This window comes from Balaenoptera physalus, assembly GCF_965194825.1.
Source record: "Balaenoptera physalus genome assembly, chromosome: 13".
Taxonomy (NCBI): Eukaryota; Metazoa; Chordata; class Mammalia; order Artiodactyla; family Balaenopteridae; genus Balaenoptera; species Balaenoptera physalus.
In genome coordinates, this window is record NC_138892.1 from 12,914,428 (window position 1) to 12,932,393 (window position 17,966).

Here is a 17,966-nt window from a genome sequence, read left to right on the forward strand (position 1 = left end):
GCCTCTCCGTAGGATCCTGGCCCAGGGTGCCTCTCCCTTCCTTTTGGGGTCCTTTCTGCCCCCCCTCCTATTTGCATGCCTCTTGCCTCCTGAGACTGCACTGAAGGGGCACTTTCTCTTTGTCCAGGAAACTGTTCCCTGGGAGCCGATAGGCACCCTCCCGTCCTTGCCAGGAGTTCTGTTCCCAATTACTGTGTAACCAGGGAGGAGGAGAAAACGGCTGATAAGAGAGGCAACTCTCCACCCTCTTTACGGCCAGCCGGGGTTGCAGGTGTTGGGGGAAAGGGGTAAGAAGCAGAGGGAAAGTGAAGGATGGGAATTGGGGGTCCCGGGGGTGTGTGCGCTGGGGAGCTGGCCAGGCCGGAGCGGGACAAGGGAAGGTGGGAACAGCATGGCCAGGAAGTGTCCCCAGGCCCCATAAAACATGTTTACTCAGCAGGGAGAGTTTATGGGTCACGCGTAGGCTGGAGGCTGGGCCAGGGTGTGGTCCGCTTGGTGTTGGCCGAGGGCAGTCCCTCTAAGATGTGCTTTCCTGGGCTTGCAAATATCAGAGCGAGAGGGGTCTCCTGAGGTCCTCATGGGGTGTGTGGGGAAACTGAGGCCCAGACCACGGCACAGTCTCCTCTAAGCAGGCCTTTGGGGAGCTCCAGGGTGCCAGGCTGGCCACAAGGTGCCATCTGCACGAGGGTGACAGATACCCTGGGAGAGACTGGGAGTGTGAATGGGGCATTAGAATCCAGACCTCCTCTCGGAGGGAGGGGGAAGGGGAAGGCTGATCCTTACTCCCTGAGGAGGGCGAGTCAGAGCAAAGAGCACCTGTCCTGTTTCAGGGGCCGTGGCCCTGGGAAGGCTCAGGTGGTCTGGTCCAGCTCGGGGAGACTGCCACCGCTGCAGTCACAGGCGAACGCTCGAATCTTGGGAGCTTCACTGCTTACTCACGTCACAGTCAGTGTAGTTGAGCAACCCCTTGGGAACCCAGGCTCCTTCCATACTGTGATGCCACCCGTCCTCCAACTGTGGGCTTCAGGATTTCCAGGGAAGAGGAGAGAGCAGAGGAGGGAATGGTAATGCGTCAGCAGTGGAAGCGGTTAAGTGACTTCTGTTCCTATTCTGTGACCAGAATGAGTCATATAAGGCCTTGTCTAGATGCTGGGAAGGGGACTTCTCGTCTGGGCCGGGAGGAAAGTAGCCCAGCTGGGTTGGTGCACAGGGAAATGCCTCCTTTACGGTCAGGTGGCCAGAGTCCCACAGGAGTCAAGCCCCCTGTTGGCGGCCAAAGGAGTTGTTGCATTGGGAGAGTGGGTCTCCCTCTGCTTGGGGCGGAGGTGTGATGGACACTTGCGGTGGCCGGTGAGGAGGGAGGACAGGGACTCCAGGGGCTGAAGCAGAGGAGGGGAGGGAAGGCCTGGAGCCAGGGGCTGTGCACGCACTGCCTCATCTAATCCCCCCAACAGCCCTATCAACTGCGGTCACTCATGCCATTTTACAGCTGAGGAGATGCGCCCAGAGAGATGAGTGGCGGCTTACAAGGCTACGCAGCTAACCCGTAGAAGAAGCAGCACTCAAACCCAGGTGAGTCCAGCTCTGAAACCCACACTCTGCTCCCTTTGCCATAATCCCCAGAGACCATCTGGTCCAAACTTCTTGCTGTGCAGATGAAGAACCACATCTCAGAGAGAGAAGTTTCCAGAGTCACACCTGTTCTTTTCGGCACCTCATTTGAGTTCCTTGTATTCTCTCTCTCTCTCTGGGGTGAGCCTCGCCCTCCAACACCTGCCCCCCGCCCCCCGGAGGGTAAGAAAGCAGTCCTTGTGGTGTGGATCTGGACACTTGCTCTCCTTCCAAACCATCACCCCCATGGTGAGCCACAGCCTGGGCATTCCCACGTGTGTTCATCCCACAGATGTTTCTTGAGCATCTACTATGTGCCACTCACTAGATGGCACATAGAAATGCAGATGAATGAGCCACAGACCCTGCCCTGAGGGAATCACACTCTAGGGTGGGGAGTGTCGGGGAGGGGAGAAGATGGCAGCAGACAGGCCAGCGAGTGGCAAAGTGGTCACTTTGGTGGAAAGTGGTCAGTGGTCAGTGTCAGAGGAGTTCAGAGGTGTAACTCTGTGCAGCTGTTTGGATCAAAGAAAGCTTTGACGCGGAGGAAGGAGAGAAGGGGAGCTGTCACACAAGTTCCCTCAGTCTACCCTAAAACACACAAGCAAGGAAAGACACTTGGCTGCATGGTGCATTGTTACTAGTTCATTGATGGGAGAGAGATTTTATTTTATGAAGAGGCATTTAGGAAGAACACGCTGGAAAGGTATGTTGGAGCCATCTGTTCATTTATATGTCCATCCATTTGCCATTTTCAACAACAAGGCTGTTCTTGGAGGGTAGTACGTGAAGCAAAATAAATCAGACAGAGAAAGTCAAATACTGTATGAGTATCACTTATATGTGGAACCTACAAAATAAAACTAACTAGTGAATATAACAAAAAAGAAACAGGCTCACAGATATAGAGAAAAAACTAACGGTTACCAGTGGGGAGAGGGCAGGGGAGAGGGGCAGGATAGGGGAAGGGGATTAAGAGGTACAAACTACTATGTATAAAATAAATAAGCTACAAGGATATATTATACAATACGGGGGATATTGCCAATATTTAATAATAACTATAAGTGGAATAGAACTTTAAAAAATTGTGAATCACTATGAAGCATATAATATTGTATATCGACTATAACTCAATACAAAAATTTAAAAATATTTTTAAAGTACCCACAGTGATGTGCCAGACTGTGATTGCCGTACTGGAAATAGAGTTGTGATCAAAATAGACAAGCCCCCCTCTTTTCATGGAGCTTACATTGGAAGTAGATAATAAACAGGTAATGGATAAATGTCCAATGATGTATTTTCCGTTTGTGACAATGTTATAAAGAAAACAAAACAGGATGATGAGCTGGAGAGCGACCAGGTGAGGGAAGGTACTTTAGTTTTTTCAGATCTGACTTTTATCGCACAGGTGACACAGAGCCGTGGGTGTTTTTGTGAACGGTCGTTCATGAACCCCACTGTAGGGTTAAGGGGAGCATCCATCGGGGATTTGAATAAGTCAGAGATGAATTACAGGCTGTGTGTGTTGGTGTCTGGGGGGAGGTGTGTATCAGGATGGGCTCAGTTGCAAGTAACCAAACACCCAACTTGAAGAGGCTTAAACGGTAGGGGTCTGTTAGTTCACAGGAGAATATCTGTAGGTAGGAGACTCCAGAGCTGGTTCATTTGGGCGCAGTAACAATGCCGAGGGCGGGCACTTGCCATCTTTCTCCTCTGCCATCCCCAGTGCCTTGGTTTTGTCTTTGAGCTTCTCCCCGCGTGGCTGGGGATGGTCTCTGCAGCTCCAGGCTTCGTGGCTTCACACACTCATCCCGAGGCTGCAGGGGAAGACTGGCCTTTTCTCACTCTTTTCATCACGGAGGAAAACATTCTCCAGAAACCTCCAAGTGGATTTCCTTTATTCCCCTTGGCCAGGACTGTGACACGTGCTCACACTTAAACCCATCGCTAGCAGAAAGAGTGAACCAGCCACGGGGATCTCGTTATTCACCGTTCACTCCCTGGGACGCTGCAGCGGGGCCGCCTGCCTTCATCCCCCTGCTGCTCCGTTTCTGGATAAATCCAGGGGCCCGATGGGCAGGAAGAAGGCAGGTCATTTATCGCTGTAGGGGGGATGAGCAGCGGTGTGTGTGTGGCAGATCTAGTGCGTTTTGCTTTGGGATGTTGTGTCCGGAAAGGTGTGTGACCACCTGTTCTGGGGATGGGGGCTGTTCCTCAGCAACGTGCACGTTGACTAATTCCCTCCTAAGATGTGGGGAAAGAAGGAAGAGAGGAAGGAAGGCAGGAAGGAAACAGCACTCCTCCGGTCCTCCCCTCCTGCTTACCCTTGAATGTATTTGCACTGCTCACAGCTGGACCATTTCCTAAGTCCTCTTCATGTTGGTGTGTTTGATGTTTGCAGCCTGCACAGAAAGTGGAAGTTACTCTCCCTGTTGTGCAGTCAAAGGGACTGAAGCCTGATGAGGGAAGGGACTCGCCCAAGGTCTGTCTGGTAGTTACCAGTGAGGCAGATTCCCAGCTTGAACCCAATCTTTCTATGACCCATCCTAACCCGTTTGACCCCTGTACCCCCATGCTGCCTCTTTGAGTTATTTCAAAATTCTGAGTTTTAAGAAGGAACTCCCCAAAAAGTGTCTATATGGAGACCTCAATGGGTTGGTGGTTGACAGGTTTGAGGTTGGAGGTGGGGGGTTCCCATTCTATTCTCTCCAGAGCAATTTTTCAGGGTCTAGACTTCTGTGTATCAGGGATTCTGTGGGCTACTTTATATGGACTGAGGGAATGGGACAAGGACATAAAGATGGCCCATCATGGGATGGCCTGGTGAGAGGATCAGGAGTTCTCAGTGGACCCCCGTCCTTGCACTATTTGTACTTGAGACTTGGTATTTGACGTGGTCTCTCGGGGGAACTGAGATGCTTAGAACTGCCATTTTGAGCTTTTGTTTGATTCTTTTTCACCCTGGATTCTGTTGAGAGCATTCAAAGCCCTTCGGTAGTCTTCCGGGTCCTTATGTTCCCTTACTTGGGAATGAGAACTTGTCCTTCCAAGCAGGCTGGGCATATGCTATAGGTGCCTTAAAATGGAGAGTGGAGATACTCAGTGCACAGGACAGAACACAAGGCTCTTTCCTTTCTGCATTTGGTAACCAGAGGGGCTGGACCTGGTTTAAAGTTGATTCATATCTCTCTGGTCAGGTATGTGCAGTCTGCTTGGACCTTGGGTTGTGTGTGATGGTCAAAATCCTCTATTTTCATCATGTATTTAAAGTCAGTCATACGTAGAAAACAAGCTTATGGTTACCAAAGGGGAAAGGTGGAGGGGAGGGAAAAATTGGGAGTTTGGGATTGGCATATACATACTACTATATTTAAAATAGATAACCAACAATGACCTACTGTATAGCACAGGGAACTCTGCTCAATATTCTGTAATCACCTAAATCGGAAAAGAATTTGAAAAAGAATAGATATATGTATATGTATAACTGAATCACTTTGCTGTACACCTGAAACTAACACAACACTGTAAAGCAACTATACCCCAATATAAAATAAAAATTAAAAAAGATCTTCTTTAATTACCTTTAGTCATGTATTATAGTTTTCAGGGTAGAGGTTTTTCCACATCTTTTGTTGAATTTATTTCTAAGTGGTCTATGTTACTTTTAGCCTCCCCTGTAAGTGGAATTGTTTTGTTAATTTCATTTTCCACATGTTTGTTGTTCATATATACAAATATAAATTTTCTATATTGAAGAAAAAATAGAGTCAGTCATAATAACCTCGGAAGACCAGCATATCAATATTGGCATAGGGCTTGCAGGGGTCAGCTTGAACTGCCTTGATTACCTATAGATCATATCTCCTGTAGACAGCTGTAACAAGCCGAGAGGGCAGTTCGTCACCAATGGATTTATAGGGCCTAGTATTTCTGAGTATCGGTGCATGGCATGGATCTGGGAAATTTTCCACTCAATCCTTCATTCAGCAAACATTCATTTGGTACCTAGTATGTGTCAGATACTAGGCTAAGGAGGAGGAATATATTAAGACCAACATGACTCCTGTCCAGATAGGGTTATGATCAGAGAGGAGACATGATAAGCAAGCAGTCAAATAGATATTGCAATTTATGGTAAGCAGTTTGAAGGAGATAGTGCTGTAAATTGTATTACAGTTAGTTAGCTGGTCTTATTTTTTTACTATGTTTAGGAAGGTGATTTTCAGACAGGGACAAAGCGATAATATCTATCTCACCTCAAACACAGGTATGGCCAGGCCTGTTAGAACTCATGGTTATACCTCAAAGAATGGGGGCATTTCAAAGAGAGGAATGGAATTTTCAAATTGGTTGAAGTTGCTTTTTTGAAAATCTCTTGAAATGCCGTGAAATGCCTTGGGTTTTACTGCTCACCCGTTATCAATGGAGTTGTCAATAAATGAAAACTGGCTTTGTTGGCTCATTTTGATTTGGCTCAATGTGGATTTTGTCATTGTAGTTCTTGGTTTGATAAAGGCTGTCAGGAAGGAAAAAGAAAATAAATGAACTAAGAAATAAAAACAATTCTTAAACTGTGACCAAAGAAGTGAGTTGATGTATGAAGAGGAGTTTGGAGGCTTATTAGAGTTATAATAAAATTTAAATCTTGCTATGCCATAGTGGTGCATCTTGCTGGGGCTTCGTCCCCAAGGATGTGATTCAGGGCATGATGACTGGTCCTCAGCATTGAGATGAACACGTTAGCACTGGGTAAATCCTATGTGGCAAGTTTTCCCTCTCTAGAATTGGAAGAAATGACTGTTTCTTTAGGTAAGTTCTAGATGGGGCGGTTGGCTCGTAGGATTTATGTTGTATGGAAATAAGACATCTTTAAACTCTTGACTTCCACTGTCGTGGTGAGATGAGAAACTCAGGGAAAGGACGGATTGAGACCCATCTCACCACCCAGGCTACAGCTTAGAATCCCCTGGGGGGAACTGTCACAAAATTCTCCGTGGCTCAGCCCCACGCACACCAGTGTGTCAGAATCCCTTGGCGAGGGAGATCGTGTACAACTCAATCTTATTAATTAATTAATTAATTAATTTTTGTCTGTGTTGGGTCTTCGTTGCTGCACGCGGGCTTTCTCTAGTTGCGGCGAGCGGGGTCTACTCTTCGTGGCGGTGCACAGGCTCCTCATTGCAGTGGCTTCTCTTGTTTCAGAGCACGGGCTCTAGGCACGGTCTTCAGTGGTTGTGGCTCGCAGGCTCAGTAGTTGTGGCTCGCGGGCTTAGTTGCTCTGCGGCATGTGGGATCTTCCCGGACCAGGGCTCGAACCTGTGTCCCCTGCATTGGCAGGTGGATTCTTAACCACTGCACCACCAGGGAAGCCCCTACAGCTCAATCTTAATAAACGCTTATGGGAGAAGAGATTCTGGGATACCCTTAGCAGGGATCTGGAGTGTGGGTTCTGAGGACCAGTTCTGAACTGATGCCCTAAATCAGTGCTTCTCAGAGCTCAGTGTGCATCCACATTCCCTGGGAAACTTATTAAAATGCAGATTCTGATTTGGTCCACCTGAGCTGGAGCCCAAGACTTGGCCTTTCTAACAGCTCCCAGGTGGCTTTGGAAGCACACCTGGGGTAGCCAAGCCCTAGATGATATGTGGAATTAAGCACCATGACACTGGAGAAGCCTTTCCTTAGAGCAGGGCTCTCAACCTTGGCTGAATATTCACGTCACCTGGGTGAGTTTTATAAAATACCCATGCTGGGGCTCTACCCCTAGAGACTCATTCAACTGTTGGGGGGTGGGCCTGGGCATCAGCTATTTTAAAAAGTTTTTCAAGTGATTTTAATGTGCAGCTAGGGGTAGGAGCCTCTGCTCTAGAGGATTCTCTTTTTTTTTTTTTTTGGCCGCGCAGGGCATGCGGGATCTTAGTTCCCTGACCAGGGATTCCACCCGTGCCCCTTGCAGTGGAAGCGCGGTGTCTTAACCACAGGACCACCAGGGAAGTGCCACTTAATAGAAATAAAATGCGTGCATGTTAGTTATCTATTGCTGTGCAATAAGTTACCCTAGACAAGGTTTATGATGTCACGTGGTTACTGAGGACCAGAAATCCAGGAGTGGCTTAGCTGGGTGATTCTCACACAGGGTCTTTCGTGAGGCTGTAGTCAAGATGTCGATTTGGCTGCCGTTATGTGAAGGTTGGACTGTGGCCAGAGGACCTGCTTCTGAGAAGGTTCATCCACATGGGTGTTGCCTGGAGGCCTTGGTTTCTCACTCTGCAGGATCCTCCATAGGGCTGCTCACAAATTAGCAGCTAACTTCCTTTAGGGTAAGTGACGAGAGAGAAAGAGAGAGAGAGAGAGATGGAGAGATTGAGAAAGAGACCAAGGCAGAAGCAGCAGTGTCTTTTGTAACCTAATTTTGAGTGACATACCATTGCTTCTGATATATTCTACTAAAAGAATACTGTAGTGTTTCTTTAAGGAAGCCATACAGGGCATGTGGTAAGGTGATATTCACCAACTTGTGAATTACTTGAACCTAGAAGATGCCTTGCATTCTGTAAACTGGTCATAGACAAGCATGTGGCGTTCACATTTAGAGATGCACACAAAAAGTTACATAAACATTGACATCATAATGATAAGTGGACTTAAAAATATTCTGTGGGTCACACAGACCAACCCTGATACAATGTGGGAGGGGATCACAAGAGGGTGTGACCATCAGGAAGAGGGAATCACCGGGGGTCACCTTGGAGATGGCTACCACAGTGTGCATGCAAGTAATTTAAAGCTTTTTAGCAGTCACATAAAAAAATTTAAAAAAGAAAAGCTGGCATTAATTTTAATGATACGTTTTATTTGCCCAACATATCCAAATACTATAATAATATCAATATAAGCAATATAAAATTATTTTGCATTCTTTTTTATACTAAGCTTGAATTCTGATGTATATTTTACATTTACAACTCACCTCTATTAGGACTTGCCCTGTTTCAAGCGTTCATTAGCCGAGTCGCTTATTTTCCTTAATTCTACAGGTAGCCTTGTCTGGATGGACCCAGAGGGTAGATTATCCCACTTTGTAAAGGCTCATCCTCTATTTCCCCCCAAATGACAGACCTATTGGTTTACTTGCTATTCTAACAAAATCACCTGTCAATTTCCTCTTTTAGAAATGGCAAGTCTGGGTTTCTCTGGCTGATATTTTGTATGAAGAAACCCTTGGGTTTTCAGCATATTTATTCCACACGATTGACTTTTTTTATGCCACTGGTGCAAAAATTTGTCAGGAACAATATAAGAATTGCAGCAGCAATGACTGATTTTGACCTTTGACTCAGTGGAGAGAAACTAATTATGTGGAGAGAAACCAATTATGGGCTAACCTAGAGGTGCTGGTATCCATCCCCACCCTGCCATGGGCCCTGAGACAGAATGTGCCCCTTAGCACCGCCTGAGGGCTGGCATTGGGAGGAATCATGTCCTGACAAAGCAGACCATGATTTCAAACAGAGCACAGGAGCCGTGTGCTCTGGTCCCTGCTCCCTCTAACGGGTGCTTTGTGACTTGAAAGAATTTTTGGATGAGCTGAATGAATTGCCCTTTGCTATGAGGAACAGAAAGTTGAAAGTCTTTTCTATGCAAATGACATGGTTTTATTGTCAGAAACCAGGAATGGCCTCATTACTGTCAGAAAAAACTGGCTCAGGATGAACTGCTCCAACCCCCAATTGTCACTGTTGGCAGATGTCCTCCGACATTGAGTTGGCTCTTATTCAACAACCTGTGAATTGCATTCACTCATGTAGTCACTGAGGGCTACATTTGCCTACTCAGCCATTTGTGGGACTCACCAGGAGGTGACACTTGCCTAACATTAGGTGTCTGTGGATGCAGTGTTAGGATTTCTCTAATGCCTTCTTGGGTGATTTGTAAAACGTACTTTGAAAAAAAATTTAAGCTAAAATTGTTATGGCTCAGCTTGATGGACTTGGACATTATTTTTTGGTGTGGGAATAGATCCAGAGCTGTTCTCTTAAGGATTACAGCTTTCCACAGGCATCCCCACAAGCTTTCCTTCGGGTATTCCCACACGTATTCTCCCAGGTATTCCCACAAGTATTCCTACAAGTATTCCCACAGGTATTACAACAGGTACTCTCCCAGGTATTACCAGAGTGTTCCCATATGTATTCCCATAGGTAGTCCCACAAGTATTCCCACAGGTATTCCCACATGTATTCCCATAGGTACTCTCACAGGTATTTCCATAGGTATTCCCACAGGCATCCCCTTCCTATTGGTATTCCCACAGGTATTCTCCCAGGTGTTCCCACAAGTATTCCCACAGTATTACAATAGGTACTCTCACAGGTATTACCAGAGTGTTCCCATATGTATTCCCATAGGTAGTACCACAGGTATTCCCACAGGTATTCCCACAGGCATCCCCAAAAGCTTTCCTATTGGTATTCCCACAGGTATTCCCACATGTATTCCCACAAGTACTCTCACAGGTATTTCTATAGGTATTCCCACAGGCATCCTCAAAAGCTTTCTTATTGGTATTCCCACAGGTACTCTCACAGGTATTTCTGTAGGTATTTCCACAGGTATTCCCACAAGTATTCCCACCAGTATTCTCAGAGGTATTCCCTAAAGTATTCCCAAAGGTATTCCCACAAGTGTTCTCAGAGGTATTCCCACAGGCATTCCCACAGGTATTCCTTTGGCCTCTCTCTGTGTAGAGGTAGGTCCACTTGTTTGTTAATGCACATAGATCTTCCCTTAACTGGTAGCACAGTATGCCCGTGCCACAGGCCAGTTCTTACTCCAGACTGTAACGTCAAACTTGTCTGCTATCCACATTTCATCTCTACAGAGATGGGGGGAGAAGTCCTGGGAATTCCCCGGAGGAACTGGCTCTCGCTGAGGCTCACATGATGTTTTCTTAATGAACGCACAGTTAAATTCTTCTCAGACCACCAGGCCAGGAGAAAAGCCCACTTCTCTTGAGCACCTGAGCAGCTATCTAATTTTCAGAATCACTGTCATCCTGACCACTTGTAGGTAGTCGTGTTTCTGTTTTCTCTGTGGCTCCTAGGAAGCTAAGTTAAACACCTCATTTGGCCTCTTGGATCTTAGAGTGTGTTGGACTTCCTTTCCTTCACCCTGATTTCTTCATCAATTCCTTCCTTGAAAATATGTGCTGGGTTGTTCTGTACTCAAATAAACCTTCTCAACTCTTTTCCACAATGAGGCAGAGATGTAAATAAACACTAGTGTGAAGAATGGAACAATCCATCTGTCATCCTAGAACAACTCCTGAGTATTGAGGACTGGATCCCAGGTCTCCTGACTGCCTCACTGGTGTTCTCCTGTCAGACCATGATCTGGGCACATGAGTTTAACAAGAAGAGTTTAGCTTTTGTGGAAGCAACCCATTCCTGCTCCAACAGGTGGAAATCCTGGATAAAAATAACCACAAATTTCACACACAAGAGGGATCATAGAGTATTAATTTATTTTTTCTGTCATGTAAATGGAGCCAGGAGTGTCAGGTCAGGGCTGGGCTGGCAGATTCACTATCATTAGGGTCTACCTACCTTAGTGTCAGCTTTCATCCTCGAGCTTGCCCCACAGTCCAAGTTGGCTGCTGGGGCTCCGGACATCAAGTTCACATTCCAGGTAGAAGGGAAGAAGGACCAGTCTCTTAGCTTGGTCAGCCCCCTGTCAAGAGGCTTTCTGGGAGGAAACTCATCCAATGACTTTCTCTTTCATCTCATTAAGCCTCCTCTCTTAGCTGAAGGTGGGACTAGGGAATGTAATCTAGAACCTGGGAACACTGCCACCATGAATAAGATTGGGGTTCTATTGTTAACAAGAAGGGAAGCAAGAATATTGCCTGACTACAGCTTGTAGTTTGGAGCTACAAGGAACAAGTCCCTTAAAAACTTAGAAAAGGAAGTGAGATGGCCTTTTTGGTGACAAACTTAATCATGAACAAATAAAACGCTGAAACAGAGAAGTATAAAGGCAACTTAAGGAGACACAAAAGCTGTGAAGAAACATGTCAATGTGAAAGGGGCTGGTCCACTCCCCAGGGCACAGAGAAAACCCTCAAAGGGGCAAACGTAGGAGGTCCCATTTCTTCCTGACCATTGGCAGCAGGGAGTGTAAACAAAGGGAGAATTTTAGCAAGTGGACTTTAGTTATTTTGGTACCACTGGGAAGATCCTATGCTTGAGATCGGTGTGCAACCAGTTGTAACACTTGGGGTACAAGTTGTTATAAGACTAAACAGCCCAAACCCTCCCCTCACAAATGAGCATGCTGAGATGCAAAGAAATAAATCTATAACATGGCAGGTGATAAATGCTATGAAGGAAAGAAAAAAACAAACAAACAAAAAACAACAGGATAAGGAGACGAGAATGACAGAGAATCAGGGAAGAACTCCAGAAAGAATGAGACAATAGATGTCGAGATGCTTGAGTCCTCATCCCAGCTCTGCTGTTGACTTGTGTGTGTCTACATCACTGGGTCTCAGTCTCCAGCTCTGTAGAATGGGGACATTGGACTGGTGGCCAGAAAAGTTCAGTGATTAAGAGCATGGATCATTGGGTGGGTGCCTCCTGCCTTTAAATCCCAGCTTAACTCTTAACTGAGCCAGTGACCTAGTCTCCCTGAGCCTCGGTTGCTTCGCCGGTAGGTGGGAATCAGGGCAGCAATTGCACAGACGTGACTCGAGGAGGCTTAAACGAGGCAATGCAAATAAAGTGCCTGCACAAAGCACTGAACAACTGATAGCAGTTTCTTCCCCTGCCTACCCTGCTGGACCAGGAAATGCCATCTTCTTGATAATCTGCTTCCAGCTGTCACCACCGCCAACTCCAGACTCCCTTTGGCAGCCCGTTTGCCTGGTGACAGTTGCTATGACTGTCTCAAAAGTTCAATGGCTACCACCCACCATGTGCTGTGTGGAAGACCCTGTGCGCTGCTGTCTGGAGTCCTTTTAACCCATGATTTATTAGGTTTGTCACCCCTAATGACTTCTCAAATGAGCCTATAAGTTAGAAATATTAATAAAGCATCCCTGGGATCTTAAACTGATAACTTGGGTTGTGGGGTCCATTTATGGACCAGTTATGATCAATTGATGTTTCCGTCTGTATCACCATCCATCAGGGTGCAAACGCCTCTCGACTTGTGCTCTGGGGGTTGAAGGGAGATATCAGCTGAGGGGTGGAGAGTTATTTAGCTACAGTGATGTGGCTCCTTGTTTGTTCTGCACCCACAGGGTCCATCAATTCACAGGTGTATCACTTAAATATGCTTCACACCCTCTTGCCCCCATTCTGCATTCCAGAGCTTTCTCTGGGTGGGTGATAACATTCATTCATTCATATGTTCATGCATTCTTCATTCACTTACTCCTTCCTTCTTGCCCGCCTTCCCTCCTCCCTTTGTTGAACGTTTCCTGAGTATCTCTTTGGGTAAACCTGTAATTGCATCAGTAGTGATGATGAAGGTGATAAGGATTAAAAAAAACCACCCCATCTGTTTTTGAGTATTAATACGTGCCAGATATCCATTTTCCAGAGAAGGTAACTGGGGCACACAAGCAGTAAAATAACTTGTCCAAGATCAGAGAGGTGAAGTGACTTGCCCAAAGCCCACAGCAGAGAAGGAGAGAAGCCAGGGAACTTTGGGCAAGTTACTTCAACACTCTGTGCTTCAGTCTCTTCTTCTGTAAAATGGGTTTATTGATAGAACCCATGTCACAGGGCTGCCGTGAGAATTGACCATAAAGGGCTTTGAACAGTGCCTGGTCTGCAGAAAGTACTGCTATCAGTCCTGTGCCTAAAATTGATCATTCAGTTGAAATATCCTGGAAGCCTCATGAGGAAAGGGAGGCCCAGAGAATATCTTGCCCAAGGCTGCCGAGGGAAGAAACAGGAGGAGTGGAATTTGAACCCAGATCCGTCTTCCCCTAGAGCCTCTACACTCAGAAAGCACTTTATTTTCCAGCTCTCATCCTAATAACCAAAACCAGAAGTCACATTCAGCAGACACAGAAAGTAAAAAACTGCGTGATCTCGCTTCTATATGGAATCTCAAAACGTTGTCTCCGTAGAAGCAGAGAGTAGAATGGTGGTCACCAGGGGCAGGGGGGTGGGGAAATGGAGTGATGCTGGTGGAGGGAACAATCTTGCAGTTATAGAGGATAAAGAAGTCTAGGGATCTAACATGCAGCATGAGGACCATGGTTAAGAGCAGCGTAATGAATACTGGAAATCTGCTAAGAGTAGATTTCAGGTGCTCTCATCACACACACACGGTAACTGTGTGAGGAGGTGATATGTTAATTAGCTTGACTGTAGTAATCATTTCACTGTGTATATGTATATCAAATCATGCTGTACACCTTGAATATATACAATTTTAATTAAAAAATAAAATGAAAAAAAGAAGATGAAACTGTCTATGCGGTTTCACGGGAAGGTTGATCATCCCCGCACCCAGGGCGGAGGGTGGTGGGGTGTGGGCAGTGGGAACCACGGAGGACTTCTTGAAGGAGGTGGCACTTGAGGCATCTCTGAGAGGAAGGGGAGGAAGAGGTGCTGTGGAGATGGGGATGTTAACCTAGGGGGTGGGACTTGCCCAGAGAAGAGCTGAGGCCGGGTTTGCCCAGAGCAGGGGATGGGGTGGAGGGAGACAAGGACCCACCCTCCTGTGCCAGGCCCTCGCCTCACTAACACAGGTGGGGATAAAACTGTCTCCCTCCCTGGTTGTTGACAGGGTCAGTGTCGCAGGGGTGCAGTGAATGTTGACTTGCATTTAGAGACCTTATCTCAGTTGAAACGAAGCCCTGACTTTGAACACTTCTTGTTTTGATTAAAGGAATGAAAGACAGAAAGGGAGGACAGGTGGAAGGTCGGGAGCTCAGGAGGAAGGCAGGTGTGGATGGAGTTCTGAGGGACCAGGCCTAGGCAGGACCCCGGCTACCCCCTCCATCTGCCACATTCTCGGAGGGGCAGCCGGCCAGAGCGGGGATGCTGACAGGCCAGGCCGGGGTGATGGGCGGCTTGACAGGGCTTCTCTGGGAAGTCTTCTGTGTAGAGGGCAGTACAATCCATCACTCATTCTGAAAAGGTCCACTGGTGCCCACCAGAACTTTCTGGAAATGGTGGTATTCATATAGACAGAGGGTTTTTGAGCAGAAAAGGTTTGGAGGGATCATCAAGCCCAGGTGAGACCCATCAGGGGAGTGACTTTCCCAGGGTCACAGGTTCAGTTAGTGGGAAAGTCAAGACAGATGGCATGTGGATCTCTTGACTCCTGATTTTGTAGCACAAAATATACCAGAGCTGGGAGACCACTAGAGGTCATCCCTCCCATATGCGAGATGGTCAGGGAGGGGAAATGACCTGCCTGGCACGGGGGTGGGGCAGGGTCACACAGTGGTTAGGGACCCAAGCTATCAAGTCAGACAATCCCAGGTTCACATCTCAGTCGTGTCACTTCCTACCTTTGTGAACTTTAGTGCCGTCTCTGGGCTCAGGGTCCTTCATTTCTTAAGCGGAACTAATGATGCCCATGTCACAGGCTTGTTGTGAGCCTTAAATGAGCAGAGCAGAGCACCGTGCCTGGCACCCAGTAAGTCCACACTTGACGTGTGCCGTTATTATGATTTCCAAGGCTGCACATGGCAGTGGCTGCATTGTGGGATGCTGTGTCTGACTCTCCACCACTCACTGCAGCCTTGACCTGTTGGATGGGGAGCTGACCTAGGTCCCAGGCCTGGGCCCACAGGGGCCAAAACCAAAAACCTAGGAATTATCCTACATCTTTCCCTCTCATCCTACATCTAATCCATCAGCAACTCCTGTTGGTTACATCTTTCGGATGTGTCTGGAATCCCACCACTTCCCACCCCACCTCTGCTGCCCCTGGGGTGAGCCAGCTGTGTCCGCACCTTGGACAGCTGCATCTGGTTCCCTGTTTTTCTCCTTTCCCCTCTGGTCTCTGCTCCATACAGCTGCCACATCTGGCCTCTTCTGCTCAAGCCCCTTCCCTGATCCCCCATGAATCCAGAGGAGAACCAACAGCCTATGAGGCCTTGTGAAATCTGACCCGTGGCCTCTCTGTGCTCCAGTTACACAGACCTCCGGGCAGCTCCTTTGAACACACCAGACACACTTGCATCTTTGTATTTGCTGTTCCCTCTGCCTGAAATGCTTTTCCCTGCACAATCTCATGGCTCACTCTTTCATTCTTTCTAGTCTGCTCAAGCACCACCTTCTCAGCCAGGCCCTCCCTGCTTACCCCTGCTCTGGTACCCTGATCCTCCTTTCCTTTTCTAAAGCACTTATGCGCTATATAAGTTACTTATTTAAGTAACTTAAATAAGTGTGTGTCTATGGCTTAGAGCTTACTCTTTGTCCCTCTTGCCAGTTAGATTGCCAATTAGATCATAATTGAGGGTTGGGATTTTTTGTCTATTTGTTCATGACTGTATCCCAAGGATCTAGAACAGTAATTGGCACAGTAAATATTTACTGATCCAAAGAAAGAAAGACAATCTCCTGTTTCCGTTTCCTCTGGCTTGAACCCTCTCTCTGGCCACACAAGGATTTATGTCACACAAGGGCAAGGACCTCAGTGTCATCTCAGCCCAGTGTCAGCCCGTGTGCCATCTCTTTGGATGAGACCAACCTGTCACTAAACATAAAGCAAAATTTATGAAAGTAAGTAAATTGTAAGTTACGTTGAACACTATTTTACTATAATTAAACGAGTCCCTCGAATTTTCAGAATGAACAAAGAATGAATCACATTTTTCTCCTTTTGGTGGATTTTTTCTGACAAGACAGTCTAATTGTGTGTTAGGACAACCTTCACTTCTTACTAGATTTTCACAGCACCACTGTAAAGAGGGTCTTTTTTTGCAAAAATGCTTGAGGGCTTCCCAAGTTTTCCTAAGGGCCTCTCTTAGTACTTTGATATGTAAATTATTCTCTTTGGACGTACTTATTCATTATCCTCATTGATTTCCTCTTTGTTAATTATTAACTGGTCTCACCCTTCTACATTGTACTGATAACCAGCATTTTCTGAGTGCTTACCATGTGGCAGGCTCTTTGTGTATATTAATGGATTTATTTTTACCGCAACTCTACATGGTAGGACATATTCGGTGTGTTTTACAAGGAAATTGAAGCATGGAGGGGTTAAGCAACTTGCTCAGGGGTGTGTAATGAGTAAGGGGAGGAGGAGGGGCTGAATCCACAAGGCTGCTTCTTAGCTGCTCACTGGTCAAAGGCTTTGTGTGTGATTGGAACCATGCTCTAATATCACTTTCACTGAGCTCGTGAAATCCTGCCTTGTTTGTGAGATTTGCATTTTCAAATGAAATTAATCTGAATTTCATGGGCACAGCATCATGGGATGCCGAGGTCAGTCTGTGAGGTTGACTCACCACTGACCAGATGGTGTGATGAGCCACCAGGGACACTGGTGTTAAATGGGGTGGGACATTCGGGCAGGGATGTGTATATAAGTGGCCAGTTCATTGATGATTTTTATGTTTGGCCACGGAAGGAACTGCATGAGAACTGCTCTAGGGATAAGTAAACCCGCAGCTGTGCGTTCAGAGTGAAGAACCCGGGCCTTCCCCACACTATTTCCTGGATTCATTCTTTGGCATAACGAAAAGCCCTTCATGACAATCTGATAGGGGAAGCAGACTGGAGGGAGGATATAAGGGGGCTTCAAACTAACATTTGTTGGACACCAATGCTGTGCCAGAGCTTCTGGGAGATTTAATTAATCCTTCCCAAAAGCCAGGGAGAAAGGTATGACCTGCCCATTTTACAGATGAAGAAACCGAGGCATGGGGAGGTGAAGTCACCTGGCCTGGGTACTCAGATCTGGATTCAATTTTGGGTTTGTGGGTCTCCCAAAGCCAGACTTTTCCCATGACACTGCCTCCTTGCTAGTCCAGAAGGATTAGCTATGCGGGGGACCTTGGAGATCGCTGGCAGAATTGGGCTGGGAGGTAGCCAGGGTGGCAGTGGTGGCAGGAAGTGAGAAGCAGGGCCTGCAGGAAGCTGTAGCCCTGGACAAACATGGCGGGGCCCGCTCACCAGCCTCGGTTCCCACTGGCTGCCACCTGGCCTCACCAATTCCTTATATTTGGAAACAAACTCTTTCTCCAGGAATGAAAAGGGAGGCTGGTCCTCCCATGATGTGATAGCTGCCACTTACAAGAGCCTGAGAATATGTCACTCCCCAGTTTAGGGGCTGTAACAAAGTATCTTCTCTGCCAGCTCCAGAAATGTCAG

At 46.9% G+C, this 17,966-nt stretch overlaps 1 long non-coding RNA gene across 1 annotated transcript in view; it reads left to right on the top strand.

Annotated features, from left to right (window-relative positions):
* The window catches only part of LOC309641220, a 120,133-nt gene that overhangs the window by 859 nt on the left and 101,308 nt on the right, over positions 1 to 17,966 (top strand). The window contains exon 2 of the long non-coding RNA XR_014252567.1: positions 1,490 to 1,572. This is a non-coding gene — a long non-coding RNA (uncharacterized lncRNA). The remainder of the gene's footprint in view (positions 1 to 1,489; positions 1,573 to 17,966) is intronic.